Source organism: Choloepus didactylus, chromosome 23 (genome assembly GCF_015220235.1).
Source record: "Choloepus didactylus isolate mChoDid1 chromosome 23, mChoDid1.pri, whole genome shotgun sequence".
Classification (NCBI taxonomy): Eukaryota; Metazoa; Chordata; class Mammalia; order Pilosa; family Megalonychidae; genus Choloepus; species Choloepus didactylus.
The window spans coordinates 25,786,350-25,806,509 of record NC_051329.1 but is presented as its reverse complement, the minus strand read 5'-3'; the positions used below and the strand labels follow the sequence as shown (position 1 = coordinate 25,806,509).

The following is a 20,160-nucleotide window of genomic DNA, read 5'->3' as shown; positions in this document are numbered from 1 at the left end:
AAGGGCTCTAATTGTGTCTCCTCTAACCCCCAAGCCTCTTCCTCCTGCCTGCTGACAGCACTCAGGATTTCCTTGTGACACTCAGTAGCAGACTGTTGGTTTTGTTTTTTATGTGTGTGTGTCAGGTCACTTAAGGTGGTCTGGAGGGCATTTAGTTCATCTGTAATTATACACAGTTGCCACTTTAGCTTGAACTAGGAAGGAAATGTCAAACAGGAAAGGAGTGTGGTGATTCTTTTTAGAATGAGTATCAGGGAATTTATACTTGAGCGAAACACTAAGCTGTCACTTCTCATTGAGCATTTTACTTTGATTTCCAGTTGGCATGTTTAAGGAGCCTGACATTACATTTCTCTGTGTTCACTTGAGCAGGGAGTAGGGGATCAGAAGTCATCAATTAGTTAGCAGTAGTCTATAACTTTTAAGTAGCTTTTGATCATGAATGAAAGCTCCACATGTTTGGAGGTAACCTCCTAAAATTTGGGTATGTCTGGAGCCTGTGGAGGTCAGTCCTGTTCTGGTTCAAACATGGGGAAGTAGGTTCAGTTCAGCTGGGCTTCAGGGATGTCTCTTCTCTCATATAAGAAGTAGTCCAAAGACTTTAGGATATCTATGTGCTTTATGATTGGCTCAGTTCCTTAAGCATACTGGCCTTGCCTTTTGAATACCCCATGGTCCTTCCAGGGCCTCTTGAATTAATACCTGGCTGCCTACCAAGAGATCCAGCGAGTTGAATATTAGCTCTTTCCCCTGGTCTCTCAGATACATCCCACCTGTCAGGGTGGGTGGCACGTGGGAGGATTTGAGAGCCACTGTGAATGAGGGGGAGGACGATGCTGTGTCTCCTACTTGTATCTTTTATCCTTAGGACCTGAGACCATGTCTAGAAGTTCTGCAGTTGCTCCTAGTGTCTAAGAGAGTAATAGTTATTTTCTTCTGTAAATTTTACCTGCCAGGGAATCTTTTCAGGGCCCTCAAGTATTAGTTGGACTCTCTGAAACCCAGGTGCAGATTCTAGACTAACTTGGGATAGTAGAAGGGCATGTACTTGGCTCTTTGCTGCTTACAAGTGGAAAATTTGCTTTTGGTTTTGACTGATTGATACTGTAAGTCTGAAGGGAAATGCCAAAAACCCATTCCTCCAAACGTGTAAGACGGCATCTGTTCTGTTCTTCTTACTGCTCTCTTCTTAGCTCTGAATGGTTTTGGAGTAAATTTGAAAATCTTGGAGCATTAGATGCTTCTACATGGTGACTGAGCATCATCTAGATCATTGCATCTGAAGCTACCTGTGGTGAAACTATATTAAAGAAACTCCAGGAATGAAATATGAGACAGAATGGAGCATACTGTAAGTGGGAGAAGAGTGGCACATAGAAGGAACTGCGGAGAGAAGGGCAGTATCCTTCAAGAGCTCTTCCTTTAAAATCTTTAGTGTGTTGCTACACTGATCACCTCACTTAGTATTTTGTGTTTGTTTGCTGGCTTGCTTTTTTTTTTAAATTTGTTTTTTGTTTTATTTGTGTTTGTGTGTGTTTAACTTAATAGCCAAATAATAAAGTACTTTCTCTGTTGTTGTAGCATGCAATTGTCCACCATTGTCCCCTACCCCCACCCCATTTCCCGGAATAGTGGATCATCAAATTTTATTTCACCCTGTCCTCTCCCTGCTCCCCTTCCTCTAAATCATCTGTATTGTGTGTATGTAAAGAGTTGTTGTATACCACAGATTGTCACTCTATGAAGTGTACACCATGGATGGCTGTGAGGCAGTTTTCAAGGACACATAAGATGATGGTCACAAATCCTGCTCCTTGTCATTTGCAAGGGCTATCATCAGCCACCTGCTCTAAGACTTTTGGATCTTTCCTACATATTTGGTGGCCTGTCATCAGCCAGCTTGGATCACTGCTCTCAAACTCTGGTGAGCTGGTCCGTCATGGCTCTCAGAAGTTTCCAGTGAGCATAAAGTAGCCCAGTGTTTCCAATAAGAACTGTTGGCTGGCATATGTCTTCATCACCCAGTTATTCAAGGTGCTGTCGCTAATCCAATCTGACACGTTAGAAGGAAAGTGTGAAACGTTGATATCCTGTTTTGACAAGGTTGGTGATTCTGGGTATAAAAAATGATGAATTTGTGACCAACATGTGAGAAGTTAGACAGCCGTGAGTTCATGTACCGGATCTGCCATCTGCTACTTTATGGCCTTGGGCAGTTTACTTACTCTCTGAGCCTCAATGTCTTCTTAGTAAAATGAGACCACCAGTACTTGCTTCACAGGTTGTTGTGAAGATTTTATGGTACCATATATGAAAAATGTCTTGTAGTGCCTCATATTTAATAAATGTTTGTTTTCCTTTCTTCTACACAACCTCTCCTTTACCTCTGCCCCTCATCCTGAAGATTGAATAAGAAGGCAGAATGAGTGATTCATATTAGTTATAAGAAATAATTTCTTGACTGTGAATGTCAATGTTTTTTTCTGAGAGAAGTTTCTTAATATTGAATAAGTTCCCATTTAATGGGATTTTCTTTGAAATGAAGAGGATGAAGTATATAACTCTTCATGGTCCCTCTTAGCCTTGTGGTTTTATGATTCTTTGTTGTTTTTACAAAACTAATATAATATGTTTCTAGGTTTCAAGTTCTGATTTCTACACAGTAAAAGTCTTTGAAAAAGAGACTGAGCCTCATAATAAATATTTCTTGTTTATGTAACTGGAGCATTAATGTTTTTGTGATGATGTTTTCTCTAAAAAATAAAAACAATGAAAATTAGTTCCTTTGCCAAACTCTGAAAGTTGGTTTGCCTTGGGCTCTGTGAGCAAGCTCAGGCAGAGCCATAAAAGGCCATTGCAGGCTCCTCAGCTACCCAGTCTCCTTAGCTCTCCCAGAGGAGTGGGGCTGCGGGAACTGGGAGCACAGGAGTGGGAAAGGAGATAGTTCTGGACTTCAGAATTCAGGATTCAATAGCTGAATCCTGATATTAGCTTACTACTAATAGCATTTTGGTAGCAGCATTTTTTCCCTCTTCTCCTATGAGTTTTTATTTTGGGGGTCTAGCTTTGAAAGTTGTATTAACAAGCACTTTACAGGCTGTAGTATGACATGTTCCTTTGTGGTTCCAAATATTTGTGGCTATTGTGGGTTTTTCTTTTTAATTTCAGTTCCTGTGATATCAAGACCAGCTGGTTAAAGCTACTTATTTTTCATACAGAGAGGTTTGACTAAACTGTGCTGAACAAAAGTTCAGTCAGGGAGGCAGCATACTACAGTGGAAAAAGCATGGACTTTGAAGTCAGATTTGAGTTTGAATTCCAGTTCAATTGCTTAAGGAATGTGTGTGACATGGGGCAAGCTGTTCAACTTCTCTGAGGCTCATCGCTCTCATTGGAAAACTGGAATTAGTAATCTTTTCCCCCCCTTTTTTTTAGGATAGTTGAGAGCATTAATTTGTATCAAGTATCTAATATATAAAGTAACTAATTTGTTAGTTCCCTCCTTTCTTTCCCTTCCTCTTCCATTGCTTATTCACAAAAGATATATTCAAGTTCTTGTTTTACACAGGAGATGGAAGGAGAGAAAATTCCTCCCCTTACTCCTCCTAATTAAGGTCAGAGAGACTTAGTTTCCAACTCCTTTGGGAAACATTCCTGTCTTCATGGTGGGCTTTTCCTTATTGCATGCTGATTGTAGAATTATGATTATAAAATAACTGGAGTTTGCGACATAATTGGAAGACCTGTATAGTTGTTAGTTGTTATAATTCTTGCTGTTAATAATGCCAATCAGAAGAATAGATGTATTTTCAGTTATTTTTCCTTTAAACATTACAGGTCTTTCAACATATTAGAAAATCATTCTTATGATTTCCTTAAGACTTTGATTCTTGAGTTTTGGCTGGTGGTGTCTAGATATTATTCATGGTTCAATATAAGATAATTTGTCATGTATTAGTTTTTAAGGATATTTCCATAAAACTTGGTAATATGAATCAGGAACCAAAACTGAAAAATTTTTATTGACTTAATATTAATTGAAATAAATCACAGTTGAGTTTGCTGTTTTCTTGGTAAAGTTGCTTCAGGGAGTGCAAGTTTTATTATTTCCTTCTGGCCAATGGTTCTTCAAGATACAGGTTGAAAAGGCTTGTTTTGAATATAGCCTAATATTTGAGTTGTGTGGTGAGCTCCTACACTGGATTAATGGACCATTGAGGATTGGTATGTGTGGCTAGCATGTCCTTTCACAGGCATAGACCAAATACCAAATGTTTAATAGGATGACTGAGGCTGTTTTAAAATAGTAAATGGTATTTGTTTCTGCTGCCTGTTATAATATTGCTAAAGAGAAACAGTGGGTATATATAAATACGCGGTTATCTTCGTGTATAAACAATAGCATATATTTATTGTTGAAATAAAGAATCCTTTTCCTTGTCCTTCTCTAAGCTTACAAGGCAATTAAAAATACCAGAACACTGGGTTAATTCAAGTTTTTACAGTTTGTGTAATTTCTTAAATAGGTAGAAGTAGTTTTAACCAGCTCTTGAAAGCTGTAGAGCAGCTGTATCTGGTTTACACAATACATAACACAGTGAAAATATTACTGCACACAGAACGGGTTCCTAGATGTTTATAGATGTTTGTACATGTTCCAAATTAAAAGCGTAATCATCTCTAGTGCCACATTCTACAAATCTCACCTGTGTGCCATGAAAGTAATCCTTTGGAATTGTTGGATTAGACAGAACCATTTTATCCATTTGTATCAGAAACTTTTTTGGATACATCTGACTTTCCCATGTAGGTTTTTCTGTCTAATCTCTATTATATTTTATATTGTATTTAAACAATTTCATGGACTATACATTTTGGAAATAGTTCTTACTATTAGATAAATCTATGGATTTTGTAAATATCATTCATAAGGTGGTGTACTTTTTCATTATGTGTACATGTATATATGTTACCTTCTGCCACCAACAAGAAATGGTCATGGTGAAAATAATATTTCTTTTTGAAGCTTTTTTGGTGAGAATAACCTGGTTCTTTAGTAGCAAAGGCTGATGTGAATTGAAAGGTGTTTGAAATTTCCTCCCATGGGTCTAATAAAAATTTTAGTCTAGGTTTGACTGTGTGTGTATTAATTTCTCACACTTATTTGAAAGATATTTTCTACTTTAAGCCATTCTAGTTTCTCTTATCTAGTTAGTCTCCATTATGTAGTTATAACATGATCAACGGTTTACTCTACAAATCACACATGCTGTATGGATATATTTATTTGATAGAATTATGGTATAACTTCAGTTGTGAAATGTAAATTTAATTATATTTGTATGAAAGGTAAATTATTAACACATAATTTTACATATATATGTATGTGCATTTTATGTATAACATGTATTATACCCACTTTTTTGCTTGTATATAATACATACATATACATATATAAAGTCATAAATGACTTGGAAATTAACATCATCCTGCTCTGTTCACTTTTATCTGTGAGGGCTATGTAATGAAAAGACCAGTTTAAATGAATTTAAGGCAAAAATAAAGGTTAGAGAAATTTCAGATTTTTGTAAAATAATCTATGTCTGAATAGAAAAATATTGGCAATGTGTAGACTAAAATGAAAGTGATATCTGTGTAATTGGATTAAAGGATGAATTTTACTTTATTTTTCTTGTGCTTTTACATTTTTTCTAAATTTTCTAGAATGAACAAATATTCTTTAATCAGAATAACATTGACCTTTAAAATAATATAGTCTAAATGTCTTTGAAAGAAACTTCATTTTTAATAGATTCAATTTCATATTTCAGTTGAGAAATAGGTTTCTTTGATTACTGAATGTGATAAATATATTATTATAAAGTATTTGAGTCCAAATCTCAAACCTAACTGTTAAATAACTTTTAAGTCTTATTACTTTTTAGCTCTATGATTATAAAAACATATTAATATGTTACCCAGACCCATATATTGCAATTAAGAAATTCAGCACACAAAAGAGTTTTAGATCTTATGAACCAAAGATAGTTTACATTTTATTACAGTTCTTAACTATAACCAGAGTACAAATACGTAACAAAATTTACTAATATTAAAATGGCTTATAGAGGACAATTGTGGGAAGATGGTGCAGTAGGAAGCCCCAGGAATCATTCCCTCCACCAAAATAACTTGAATTGGTAGGAACTGTCTGAATCAACTATTTTGAAACTCTGTAGTCTGGACAAAGAGGCTGGTAAATTATAGTAAATATCAGTGAATCTGTTTAGTGGCTACCATTCCACATCTCCCAGCCATGTGGCAAGTAGCCTGGGTTCCTGGTCCTCCAAAATCTGAGGGTGTATGGTCTGATCTTTGATCACTGCTTTTAATCAGCTACTTTAGATGGCTGGCTGGGTGGGGTGGGGGGACAGGCTTTGAGGGCAGCCATTGTTCCATGCCCCTTCAAGCAAAAGCAGCAGAGGAGTCTTAAAGAAGCAGTCTTTTTTCTCTTTCCATTCCCTTTTGGGAGCAGAAGTAGTTTGGAAAAGTCACAGATTGATGGCTCCAGCCCTTGACATCATCATCATCAAAAGAAAAATCTAGCAATCCCAGAGGATTGGGAGAACCAGATTTCCAGAGTTATAACAACACAATACTCAGAATGTCCAGTTCTCAACAAAAAAAATTACAAAACACAAAGAAACAGGAAAATATAGCCCATTCACAGGAAAAAAAAAAGAATTTGTCAGAAACTATCTTTGAGGAAGCTCATACATTGGAACTGTTAGGCAAAGACTTTAGATCAACTTTCTTAAATATGTTCAGTGAGGTAAAGGAATCCATAAACAAAGAACTAAAGGAAATTAGGAAAATTTTGTCTGAAGAAAATAAAGAGATGGAAATTATAAAGAGGAACCCAACAGAAATTTTGGAGGTGTAAGGTATAGTAATTGAAATGAAAAACCCAAGTACTGGTTTGTTTATATTATGTCCCCCAGAAAAAGCCATGTTCTTTGATGCAGTCTTGTGGAGGCAGACATATTAGTGGGGATTAAGTTGGAACGTTTGGATTAGGTTGTTTCCATGGAAATGTGCCCCACCCAACTGTGGGTGATAACTCTGATTGGATAATTTCCATGAAGGTGTGGCCCCACCCATTCAGCATGGGTTTTGATTAGTTTACTGGAGCACTGTATAGGCTCAGACAGAAGGAGTGGGCTTGCCACAGCCAAGAGGGACACTTGGAAGAATGCACAGGAGCTGAGAGAGTAGCTGCAAATGAGAGACAGTTTGAAGATGGCCATTGAAAGCAGACTCTTGCTCCTGAGAAGCTAAGAGAGGATAAACGCCCCAAGAGCAACTAAGAGTGACATTTTTGAGGCACTGCAGCCTAGAGAGGAATGTCCTGGGAGAAAGCCACTTTGAAACCAGGACTTTGGAGCAGATGCCAGCCACGTGCCTTCCCAGCTAACAGAGATTTTCCGGATACCATTGGCCATCCTCCAGTGAAGGTACCCGATTGCTGATGTGTTACCTTGGACACTTTATGGCCTTAAGACTGTAACTGTGTAAGCAAATAAACCCCCTTTATAAAAGCCAATCCATTTCTGGTGTTTTGCATTCCAGCAGCATTAGCAAACTAGAACAGATGGGTTCAACAGCAGATTTGAACAGGAAGGAGAAAGGATCAGTCAGGCAAGATAATTGAAATTATCCAGTGTGAGGAGCAGCATGGGTCTTGATTAGTTTACAGAGCCTGAGGGACTGGTAGGACACCATCAAGCATGCCAACATATGCATCACTGAAGTACCAGAAGGACAAAGAAAAAGAAGCAGAAAAAGTATTTGAACAAATAATGGCTAAAAACTAACCAAATCTGATGAAAGACATGGATCTACACATCTATGAGGCTCAACAAACTCCAAGCAGGATAGATTCTAGGAGGCATATTATAACAAAATTGTCAAAATCCAAGGACAAAGAGGATTTTGAAAAAAGTAAGAGAGAAGCAACATGCAACATTCAAGGTGTGATGGGTTAGGTTATGGTCACCTTGGCCAGGTGATGGTGCCCAGGTATCTGGTCAAACAAGCACTGGCCTAATCGTTACTGCAAGGACATTCGTGGCTGGTTAATAAACCAGAAGGCTGGTTTATTAAATCATCAGTCAGTTGACTGCATGTGGCTGATTACATCAATGAAGGGCGTGTCTTCCTCAATAAGAGAATTCAGTCAGCTGGATTTAATTCAATCAGTTGAAGACTTTTAAGAGATAAGAGAGAGAACCTTTACTTCTTCTTTGGCTAGCCAGCATTTCCTGAGGAGTTCATCAAACACCTTTATCAGAGGTACCAGTTCGCTGACTGTCCTATAGAATTTGGACTCATGCATCCTGCCCTATGGAATTTAGACTCATGCATCTCCAAAGTTGTGTGAGACACTTTTATAAAATCTTATATTTACAGATATCTCTTGTTGATTCTGTTTCCCTAGAGAACCCTAACTAATACACAAGGGATCCCCAATAAGATTAACAGTGAATTTCTCATCAAACCATGGAGATCAGAAGACAGTGGGATGGCATATTTAGTCCTTAAAGAAAAAGAAAAATGTTAACCAAGGGTTCTGTATACAGAGCCTTGTTCTGGTCCTTGCGGCTGGCAGCTGAGCCACATGTCTCCTCCTCTGCTGCTACCATATTATCTATGTAAGGAGAGGGGAGACCGGCCACCGCCACTGCCGTTTCCACCAAAGGATCCAATCCAGAATACCACATTGTATTGAATTGTCATGTCTGCTTAGTCTTCTCCAGTCTGTTACAGTTTCTCAGTCTTTCCTTTCGTTTTCATGATGTTGACACTTCTGAAGAAATCTGTTGAAGAAACAGGTCTGAAACAAGGTCTTACCCCCAGCTGTCTCTGAACTCAGTGACTACCAGATCTCCAAACAGCAAGTTCAACTTTGTCTGCCAACCTGTCTGACATGTTGGGACCCGTGCCAAGCCATTGATAGCATCAATATCACGAAAAAATAACATCAGCATCACAAATAATGAAAAAGTCATAGTTAAAATTCTCAAGCCAGTAAAGAAGATGAAAATCAAGGGTGAAATAAAGATTTTGGAGAATTTGCGAGGTGATCCCAATATCATTACACTGGCAGACATTGTAAAAGACCCTGTGTCATGAATCCCTTGCTGCGGTCGGGGTTACTGCTTCTAGGGGGAGTGGCGGCCGGTAGCCGAGCCCTCAGCTCTCGGGGCTGCTTAAAGGGTACCGGCGGCGGGGGCTCTTTCCCGGAGGCGAGGGCGAGGCGGAGGACGTGGCCGGGTCCTCGGCGAGAGGCGTGCAAGGTGTGGAGGGCGGCGATAAGGACAAAAACCCTCTTCATCCAGTAGGAGTATGCGCCAAAGAGGCTTTATTCAGGGGTGATCACAGGTTATATAGGCTGGTAAGAAGGGCAGGGCAGGAAAGGAGGTGAAGTAGCCTAAAATGGCAATATTGAAGGAAGAGGGGCTAGGATTGGTTCTGAGAGGACGCAGGAGCCATTGCAGCGGGCGGGGGTTGTTTTGGCCACGGTGCATGCGCACTGGCGGTGGCAGGAGTGGCCTTGGCACAAGGGAGTATGTGGGTAAGATAAGGAAGTGGGGAAAGGGCAGTTGGGAGAAAGGCGGTTTCCTCCGGCAAGCCTCCCCTGCCAGTGGCATTTTGGGTGAGGAAAAGGGAGCTGCCCTGACCTCGCTCCTCAGGCTCGGGGGGGCTGCAGAGGGCACTCACGCCCGTACCTACTACCCTCCCCAGGGGGTGATATCAGGTCCCCTGGCCCAGGCCTGGTAAGTCGAGGCACAAGCTCAGCTACCCGCAATTCCCCTTTCTTTTCTAATTAGAGGAAGAGGCTTTACCGGAGAGGCCCGCTAAGGGTGAGGGAAGGGGGAGGTCAGGGAAGGGAAAAAGGGGTTGACGGTGGCTCAGCGAGGCTGGAGCTCAGTGTTGGTGTGGTGCCCGGGCGCTCGACAAGGGCTTCGCTGCAGCGGGTTGGGCGAAGGTGAGGGGTTTAAAGTTCAGGGGTTCAGAGAAGCTGGAACTCGAGGCGAGAGCGATGTTCAGGTGATTGAGAAGGGCCTCGCGGTCGGCGGGTTGACCGGTGGCGTTGAGGTCGCGGAGGGTTGGCTGTCATCTTGGAGTGGGGGGCGTCAGAGGTGGCGAGTCGCTGATACTGGATTTGCACGAACGAGGAAAAAAGGGCATCTGTTTGTTTTCTTACAAGCTGGACAATTTTGCGGATGAGGCAGGGTCCTAAGATGAGAGCTAGAATAATTATTAATAGGGGGCCAAGAAAAGGAAGGATGTATGGGAGGATGAGAGTGAAAAAACTGGACCAATAATTGGTGGCTTCACGATCTCTTTTACGCTTTTCTAGTCCCTCTCGGACCCTTTTTAGGCTGTCCTCGACGAGACCTGTGGAATTGGCATAAACATAGCACTCTTCTCCTAGGGCGGCGCAGAGGCCTCCTTCTTTGAGGAGGAGAAGGTCAAGACCTCGGCGGTTTTGGAGCACGACTTCAGAGAGGGAATTGACAGAATTTTTTAGATGGTAAATAGCGTTTTGTAGGTGGCGAATGTCCTCGTCAACAGCCGCCCTGAGGTGAGTTAGGGCGGAGCCTTGACTGGCTAGTGCAGCGATTCCGGTGCCAGCGCCGGCAAGACCTAGGAGGGAGGCAATTGTGAGGACGGTGATGGGCTCTCGCTTTTGCAGTGGGGCTGGAGCTGCAGTTCTTTCCAGACGGAGGAAGAAGTCTTCTTCGCTATGATATAAGACCCTAGGGATAAGGACAATTAGGAGGCAAGTTTCTTTATATTCGCTGATGATATTTGTGCTGAGACAGGGGGTAAGTCCTGTAGAGGAGCAGAGCCATTGGGAGGAGTTATGAGGAATGAGAAATTTTGCCGAGCTACTGGGAGATGAGTAGCTGGCACAGGCAGTGAGGTCGGGAGAGTTATTGGAGCGAGGGCGGACGCACTTTCCCGTATAGGAGACTGAATGAAAGGTCAGGGGGACGGCAGAGGTATTCCAATTGCATTCCGAGGGGCTGTCTTCTGTGCTTTCTGAAAAGGAGAGGTTGGAGGCAACGGGCTCGTACAGTGAGGAAGAGGTGGAGAGGCAGAGCCAGCAGGAGGAGGTAAAATTGGGGTTGGAGGAGTTCACTGAGGTGAAGGCCGCTTGGATGAGGCTGAGGAGGGGAGAGGAATAACGAGAAGGGGGCAGAGGAAGCTGGGGTGGTGAGGTTTGAGATGTAGTTGAAGTGCGTTTAGTTGGAACTAAGGTGCGGGTGGAGAGCTGTGGAAAAAGGGGGTTAATGACTTTATTGGGACCTATGCCAGAGGGTGTTTTTAAAGCAGTATTTTGGTATGGTTGGCTTATAGCCTCCTTTTTTATTAGAATAAGTGATTCTCGGTCGGCTCCTTTCTCATAGATTCTGAAGCCCCAAGTTTGACCGAGTAACCAGGAGGGATTAGTGGGGAGCTGCACTGTAAAATTAAGATGTGTGCAGGATCCCTTACTTTCTTGGCCGAGCCAGTTAACAGTAGGGAGTTTGCACCCTGTAGGGGTCCACTTTAGGGTAAGGTAACGATCAGGAACAGGAGGCTTCCAATTAGTGGCTAATGTTTCACACCCCCAGTATGCACAGTAGTACTCGTTGGGGGAATTACAGTACGATTTTCCAGGATTTGAGGATGGGCACATGTAATATTGGGCCTGGGGATCACTTACCTTTTGAGCGCAGGTTTCTTCGACTCTGGAGACAAAGGTGGCGAAAGGCTTACTCGGCTCCTGGAAGAGCTTGGTGAATTTATTAGGCCAACAGGTAGAGCAGTTGGCAAACGCGCGTAAGGCGATGCCTCTGAGGACAGTCCAGAAGGCAGCAGGGGCATTAATATAAGCAGACGCATTTAGAAACGCTCCAGTGCCCAAATAGGCTTCGGGGGGATGATAGACTCCAATGGCTGCATCTTGCTCACTTTGCTTAGCTGCTTCTGCCTGGAAGTGAGCACGCCAGTCAACAAACTGACCGGGGTTAAAAATTGAACGGGCAAGCGAGGCCCAGTCTTGGGGGAGGCAATAGTTCATGGCGAGATCCTGTAGTATTTGGGAAGCATATGGGCTACCTAACCCGTCCTCCTTGACGGCCCTGCGAAGCTGCTTGATAGTATCTAAGTCAATGGGATACCAGTCATGCGGCCTCTGTGGGGTGGGGGCAAGGTTAAGAGGAAAACAGCGAAAAGCACGAGAGAAAGGAGGACGCGCTTGCAGAGGGCTTGGCGCGGGAGTGGGGGTAGGGGGAGCGTTGCCCCAAGGGTTGCCTTGAGGTGTAGAAGGCAGCCAGGGGTTGTTAGTCGGCAGGGTGGGAGGAGCGGCGGCAGCTGCCGGTAGCGGCTCCGAGGGGGAGCTCGCTGAAGGGGGAGGCGGGAGTGGGAGGCCCCAAGCGTCACAAGATGGCGGCGCGGTAGGCGTGGCCAAGACACAAGATGGTGGATCAGCCCCGCCCTGTGAAAGGGCGGGGCCCAAGGCATAAGATGGCGGACTAACTCCGCCCTGTGGAAGGGCGGGGTAAAGCATATGCGGTTTCCGGCCCAGCTTAGGGCCGACGCCATCGCCGGAGCACTTCCTCCCCTCGATGGAAGAAGAAGGAGGAAGTTCGCCATCTTGGCGTGGCGCAGTGTTATTTTGCTTTTTGGGAGTCACCTCGAGCGCGTTGTTAATCTGCTCGACTAAGGACTCCGTGTCCGAGTCATGATTTGAATTAGTATTGCTATCTGAATCTGTTGGCTGGGTTGATAGTGCCTCCTTGGATTTAACGGGGCCTCGATCAGGGGGGAGGGAGCCTTGAAGGCAGGAGCGGATGGTTATTAAGGTGGGGAGCAAGCCGGGAGGGAAGCGCTTGCTCTCATGTTCCATGGCGTTGGTGACTCGATCAATAAGGCGATCATAAGTAACAGGGTCCCAAAGATGGCAAGTGGTGAGCCATGGGTTAAAGGGCAGCAGGAGATTCCAGTATATCTGCAGCTGCCGGACGGACACTTTACAGCGATGCGTGTCTAGGAGACCCGCTAGAGCACGAACTTGAGGTGCCTGACATGTAGATATACGATTACCCATAGCTGAGGGGAGAGGAGGGGGAGTTGTTCCCGAGCCGGGCCGGCCCGGCTGGCGGGGAGGAGGAGGAGGAGTTGTTTACCGAGCAGAGAGAATGAGATAAACTGTGGCTGCAAGGCCGAAGGAGACGGCGAGAGCAGAAAGCAGTGCCCTTTGACAACGGGAGCAGTCAGGGGGGGCGGTTGCAAAGAGGCACACGGCACCAAATGAGGAAATAAAGATACAAAGAACTACAGCAAAGTAATGGAGGGGAAGAGGGAGAGTGTTAGGAGGAACGGGGGTCATAGAAGTGCGCATACAAGAGGACGAAGAGAGCGTGGGGGAAGGGAAGAGTTCCTACTGGATGAAGAGAGCGTGGGGGAAGGGAGGAGCGGCTTCGGAGCAAGGAACCTCACACGGCTCTGGAAGCGGCGAAGGAGAGGCGGCCCTTACCTTGCAGGCGAGGAAATGGGAAGCTGGAGAGGCGTCCGGGCGAGCGGGCGACCTGCCAAACTGTCGTGTGGAGACGTTCCTCACACGGGGCACCAGTTGCGGTCGGGGTTACTGCTTCTAGGGGGAGGGGCGGCCGGTAGCCGAGCCCTCAGCTCTCGGGGCTGCTTAAAGGGTACCGGCGGCGGGGGCTCTTTCCCGGAGGCGAGGGCGAGGCGGAGGACGTGGCCGGGTCCTCGGCGAGAGGCGTGCAAGGTGTGGAGGGCGGCGATAAGGACAAGACACTCTTCATCCAGTAGGAGTATGCGCCAAAGAGACTTTATTCAGGGGTGATCACAGGTTATATAGGCTGGTAAGAAGGGCAGGGCAGGAAAGGAGGTGAAGTAGCCTAAAATGGCAATATTGAAGGAAGAGGGGCTAGGATTGGTTCTGAGAGGACGCAGGAGCCATTGCAGCGGGCGGGGGTTGTTTTGGCCACGGTGCATGCGCACTGGCGGTGGCAGGAGTGGCCTTGGCACAAGGGAGTATGTGGGTAAGATAAGGAAGTGGGGAAAGGGCAGTTGGGAGAAAGGCGGTTTCCTCCGGCAAGCCTCCCCTGCCAGTGGCATTTTGGGTGAGGAAAAGGGAGCTGCCCTGACCTCGCTCCTCAGGCTCGGGGGGGCTGCAGAGGGCACTCACGCCCGTACCTACTACCCTCCCCAGGGGGTGATATCAGGTCCCCTGGCCCAGGCCTGGTAAGTCGAGGCACAAGCTCAGCTACCCGCACCTTGCCTTGGTATTTGAACACAGAAACAACACAGACTCAAGCAATTGTACCAGATGTTAACAGACTATGATATTTGATTTTACATGTATGAGATTCTGAAGGCCCTGGATTTTTGTCACAGCATGAGAATTACGCACAGAAATGTGAAACCCCATAATGTCATGATTGATCATGAGCACAGAAAGTAACAGTAGACTTGGGTTTGGCTCAGTTTTACCATCCTGGTCAAGAATTTAATGTCTGAGTTGCTTCCTGATACTTCAAAGATCCTCAGCTACTTATACCTCTTATAGTCCTTTAGCTACTTGTAGACTATCAGATGTGTGATTTTAAGTTTGAATATGTGGAGCTTGGGTTGTATGCTAGCAAGCATCATCTTCCAGAAGGAGCCATTTTTCCATGAACATAACGATTATGATCATTTGGTGAGGATAGCCAAGATTCTGAGGACAGAAGATTTATATGGCTATATTGACAAATACAACATTGAATTAGATCCATGTTTCGATGATATCTTGGGCAGACACTCCCGTAAGCTATGGAAACACTTGTTCACAGTGAAAACCAGCACCTTGTCAGCCCCGAGGCCTTGGATTTTCTGGACAAACTGCTGCGATACGACCACCAGTTGTGGCTCACTGCAAGAGAGGCCATAGAGCACCCCTATTTCTACATGGTTGTGAAGGACCAGGCTTGGATAGGCTCATATAGCATGCTAGCATGGAGGCTGTATGCCTATCAGCAGCACCAATATGATGTCAGGGATTTCTTCAGTGCCAACCCCTTGGACTTCTGGCAGGCTCACCAGTGATTGCTGCTGCCAGCCCCCTTGGGATGCCTGTTCCAGCTGCCACTTGTGCTCAGTGGTAATGGCCCCTTCTGTCTCTTGATGCCCGAGCAGAGTTGGGGGAGCCCACTCCTCTCCTTGATGAAGCTTGCACCTGATGGGGAGGGGTGAAACACTGCAGAAGTACCGTGTGTGTGAACCATTGCTTATGTATTTATAGTAGTTCAGTCATTAAAAAAATTATAATAGAAAAATAAGAGTTCTATATCCAGCAAAATTATCTTTCAAAAATGAAGGAGTCAGTTTTAGTTACTCCTCCAGGAAAGTAGGTAGAAAGCCAGGAACTGCGTGGACTGGACACCACAGAGCAATCTGACTTTGGGCATACTTCATACAACACTCATGAAAACGTGGAACTGCTGAGATCAGCGAAATCTGTAAGTTTTTGCGGCCAGGGGACCCGCGCCCCTCCCTGCCAGGCTCAGTCCCGTGGGAGGAGGGGCTGTCAGCTCCGGGAAGGAGAAGGGAGAACTGCAGTGGCAGCCCTTATCGGAAACTCATTCTGCTGATCCAAACTCCAACCATAGATAGACGGAGACCAGACGCCAGAGAATCTGAGAGCAGCCAGCCCAGCAGAGAGGAGACAGGCATAGAAAAAAAACAACACGAAAAACTCCAAAATAAAAGCAGAGGATTTTTGGAGTTCTGGTGAACATAGAAGGGGGAAGGGCAGAGCCCAGGCCCGAGCTCAGGCCCTGAGGCGCATATGCAAATCCCGAAGAAAAGCTGATCTCTCTGCCCTGTGGACCTTTCCTTAATGGCCCTGGTTGCTTTGTCTCTTAGCATTTCAATAACCCATTAGATCTCTGAGGAGGGCCCTTTTTTTTTTTTTTTTTTTTTTTTAATCCTTTTTTCTTTTTCTAAAACAATTACTCTAAGAAGCCCAATACAGAAAGCTTCAAAGACCTGCAATTTGGGCAGGTCAAGTCAAGAGCAGAACTAGGAGAGCTCTGAGACAAAACGCAATAATCCAGTGGCTGAGAAAATTCACTAAACACCACAACATCCCAAGAAAAGGGGGGTGTCCGCTCACAGCCATCATCCTGGTGGACAGGAAACACTCCTGCCCATCGCCAGCCCCATAGCCCAGAACTGCCCCAGACAACCCAGTGTGACGGAAGTGCTTCAAATAACAGGCACACACCACAAAACTGGGCGTGGACATTAGCCTTCCCTGCAACCTCAGCTGATTGTCCCAGAGTTGGGAAGGTAGAGCAGTGTGAATTAACAAAGCCCCATTCAGCCATCATTTGAGCAGACTGGGAGCCTCCCTACACAGCCCAGCAGCCCAGAACTGCCCTGGGGGGACGGCACTCACCTGTGACATAGCACAGTCATCCCTCAACAGAGGACCAGGGGGTGCACGGCCTGGAAGAGGGGCCCACTTGCAAGTCTCAGGAGCCATACGCCAATACCAAGGACTTGTGGGTCAGTCGCAGACAAACTGTGGCAGGACTGAACTGAAGGATTAGACTATTGCAGCAGCCTTAAAACTCTAGGATCACCAGGGAGATTTGATTGTTAGAGCTACCCCCCCCTCCCTGACTGCCCAGAAACATGCCCCATATACAGGGCAGGCAACACCAACTACACACGCAAGCTTGGTACACCAATTGGACCCCACAAGACTCACTCCCCCACTCACCAAAAAGGCTAAGCAGGGGAGAACTGGCTTGTGGAGAACAGGTGGCTCGTGGACTCCACCTGCTGGTTAGTTAGAGAAAGTGTACTCCACGAAGCTGTAGATCTGATAAATTAGAGATAAGGACTTCAATTGGTCTACAAATCCTAAAAGAACCCTATCAAGTTCAGCAAATGCCACGAGGCCAAAAACAACAGAAAATTATAAAGCATATGAAAAAACCAGACGATATGGATAACCCAAGCCCAAGCACCCAAATCAAAAGATCAGAAGAGACACAGCACCTAGAGCAGCTACTCAAAGAACTAAAGATGAATAATGAGACCATAGTACGGGAGACAAAGGAAATCAAGAAGACCCTAGAAGAGCATAAAAAATGAAGGAGTAACAAAGACATTTACAGATAAACAAAAGATAAAAGACATTACCAGAATACCTTCCTTATGAGAAATTCTGAATGGAGCCTTCAGGCTGAAATAAAATGACACTAGACAGTAACTCAAAGCTATAAGAAGAAATAAAGAACACAATGGCCAATAAGTATACAAAAAGATGTTCAACATTTTAGCTATTAACTGAATGCAAATTAAAATGAGATACTACCTCCCACCCACTAGGATGGCTATTATTAAAAACAAAAAGAAAATGAAATAACAAGTTGTGCTTGCTTGAATCTATTATGCCCCCAGAAAAGCCATGTTCTTTAATGCAATCTTGTGGGGGCAGACTTATTAGTCTTTTGAGTAATGTGGGACCTTTTGATTAGATTGTTTCCATGGAGACGTGACCCACCCAACTGTAGGTGAGATCTTTTGATTAGATCATTTCCACAGAGGTACCTCACCCAATCAGGGTGGGTCTTGATTAGTTTACTGGAGTCCTTTAAGAGAGAGAAGCTAAGATATGTAAACCAGAGTTTGTCCCCACGAGAAGCTTAAGAGCCAACACAGACCCAGATGCTTGGAGATGGAGACAGAAAGACATTTGGAGATGCTAAGCTAAGAGATGAAGCTCAGAGTTTGCCCCAGAGAAACTAAAAAAGGACCCCCAGATGCTTTGAGAGAAATGCCCTGGGAGAACAAGCAAGGATGCACAGGAACGGAGAGGGAAACTAAGAGAGACAGAAGCCCAGAGACATTTTGGAAAAAGCCATTTTGCAACCAGAACCTGGTTGCAAAGGATGAGCAGATGCCAGCCATGTGCCTCCCCAGCTGACAGAGGTGTTCCGAACACCATTGGCCTTTCTTCAGTGAAGGTATTCTCTTGTTGATGCTTAGTCTGGATACTCTTATGGCCTTAGAACTATAAATTTGTAACATTCCCCTGTGTAGAAGCCAATCCATTTCTGGTATTTTGTGTAACGACAGCTTTAGCAAACCGGAACACAAGTGTTAGCAAGGATGCAGAAGAATAGGAACCCTCGTATGTTGTTGGTTAAGTGGTTCTGTTGCTGTGGAAAATAGTTTGGTGGTTCCTCAGAAAGTTAAACATAGAATTACCATATGATCTAGCAATTGCACTATTAGGTATATACCTCAGAGAACTGAAAGCAGGTACTCGGAAAGGTATTTGTGCACCATTGTTCTTAGCAGCATTATTCACAATAGCCCAAAGGTGGCTGCAACCCAAATGCAGCAGGTGAATGGATAAACAAATGTAGTATATCCATATGAGGGAATGTTATTCAGCAGTAAAAAGAAGCAAAGTGCTGGAACATGCTACAACATGAGGAACCTTGAAGACATCATATATTTCTTACTACAATTAAAATTAATTATTTTAAAAACAGGAGCAAAGCAAGCCAAATGTCCATCACCTGATGATGGATAAACCAAATGTGATATATCCTTACAAATGGAGTATTATACAGCCATAAAAGGAAGGAAGTACTGATAGATGCTACATTGATGAACCCCTCAAAATACATGAAAAGAGGCTAGACAAATGTATTAGTCAGGGTTCTCTAGAGAAATAAAACCAACAGGAGATATCTGTAAATATAAGATTTATAGAAGTGTCTCACGCAACTGTGGAGATGCATGAGTCCAAATTCTGTAGGGCAGGATGCATGAGTCCAAATTCCATAGGGCAAGCAGCGAGCTGGCAACTCTGATGAAGGTCTTCAATGAACTTCCCAGGAGAGGCTGGTGGAAGAATTGAAAGTTCTCTCTTCTCCCTTAAAAGTCTTTAATTGATTAGATTAAATCCAGTTGACTGAATTCCCTCATGGTGGAAGACACTCCCTTCATTGATTTAACAGTCACAGATGCAATCGATTGACTGATGATTTAATAAACCAGCCTTCTGGTTTATTAGCCAGCCACAGATGTCCTTGCAGTAATGGTTAGGCCAGTGCTTGCTTAACCAGATACCTGGGCACCATCACGTGGCCAAGTTGACACATGAACCTAACCATCACAACACAAAAGACCACATACCATATCATTCCATTTATTAAAAATATCCAGAAGAGGCAAATTGTAGAGACATACTGAAGATTAGTGGTTTCTAGGGGCTGGGAGGAGGAGGAGGTGCTAATGGGTACAAGGGTTCTTTTTGGGGTGATGAAGATATTCTGAAATTAGATCATGGTAATGATCGTGTAATTCTATGAATGTACTGAAAAACACTGAATTTATACCCTTGAAATGGGGGAATTGTATGGGTTCCATATTAAAAACAAAACAAAACAAAAAGGCTTATGTGACATAAGTTAAACTAGTTTAAAAATGCAAACAACTGTAAGAAAAGAATCAGGAAGTCTGGGTAAATTCCAAGAGAAACATAATATTCTATATTGTAATAATAAAATATTATTATTTTTCTATATTTCTATATTATTGTGACTTTGCAATTGACTGAGCAAATTTTTTCTTCTTCTATAGTTTGATATACTGGTCTCCAAATGCCAACAATTCCTGTTGCGTTTGTGTTCAATTCATCTTAATTAAGCCAGTTGAAATTGAAATCCATTTGACCTTTGAGATAGATGCATCCTCGGCTCCTAGGGGCAATTAGTCATCATTGGGATTGTTTAAGGCTTTTGGAAGACACTACATGTTGTACTCTTCAGAAACTTTAAAATATTTTGTCTTTCTAGCTACATTTTAATTTCAATATTTCACGGTATATTTAATGCTGGAAAAGGCATCTGAGCAATTAAAATTTTCATTTTTTTCAGAGCTTTCATTAAATCTATAAAATTTATTTATTTTCTCTACCCTGCTTATTTTTTAGAGGGCCTTGATTGTGGACCCTGTTTATTAGAGGCTCCTGTATACATAAATCAATTTAGGCATTTTCTTTGGTCTAATGAT

The 20,160-nt window shown here is 43.8% G+C and overlaps 1 protein-coding gene and 1 pseudogene across 5 annotated transcripts in view; both read left to right on the top strand.

Moving 5' to 3' along the window:
• The window catches only part of TTC28 (tetratricopeptide repeat domain 28), an 836,277-nt gene that overhangs the window by 436,277 nt on the left and 379,840 nt on the right, over positions 1 to 20,160 (top strand). The gene's annotated exons all lie outside the window — the stretch shown is intronic.
• On the top strand, positions 8,773 to 15,322 carry LOC119519638 (annotated as a pseudogene).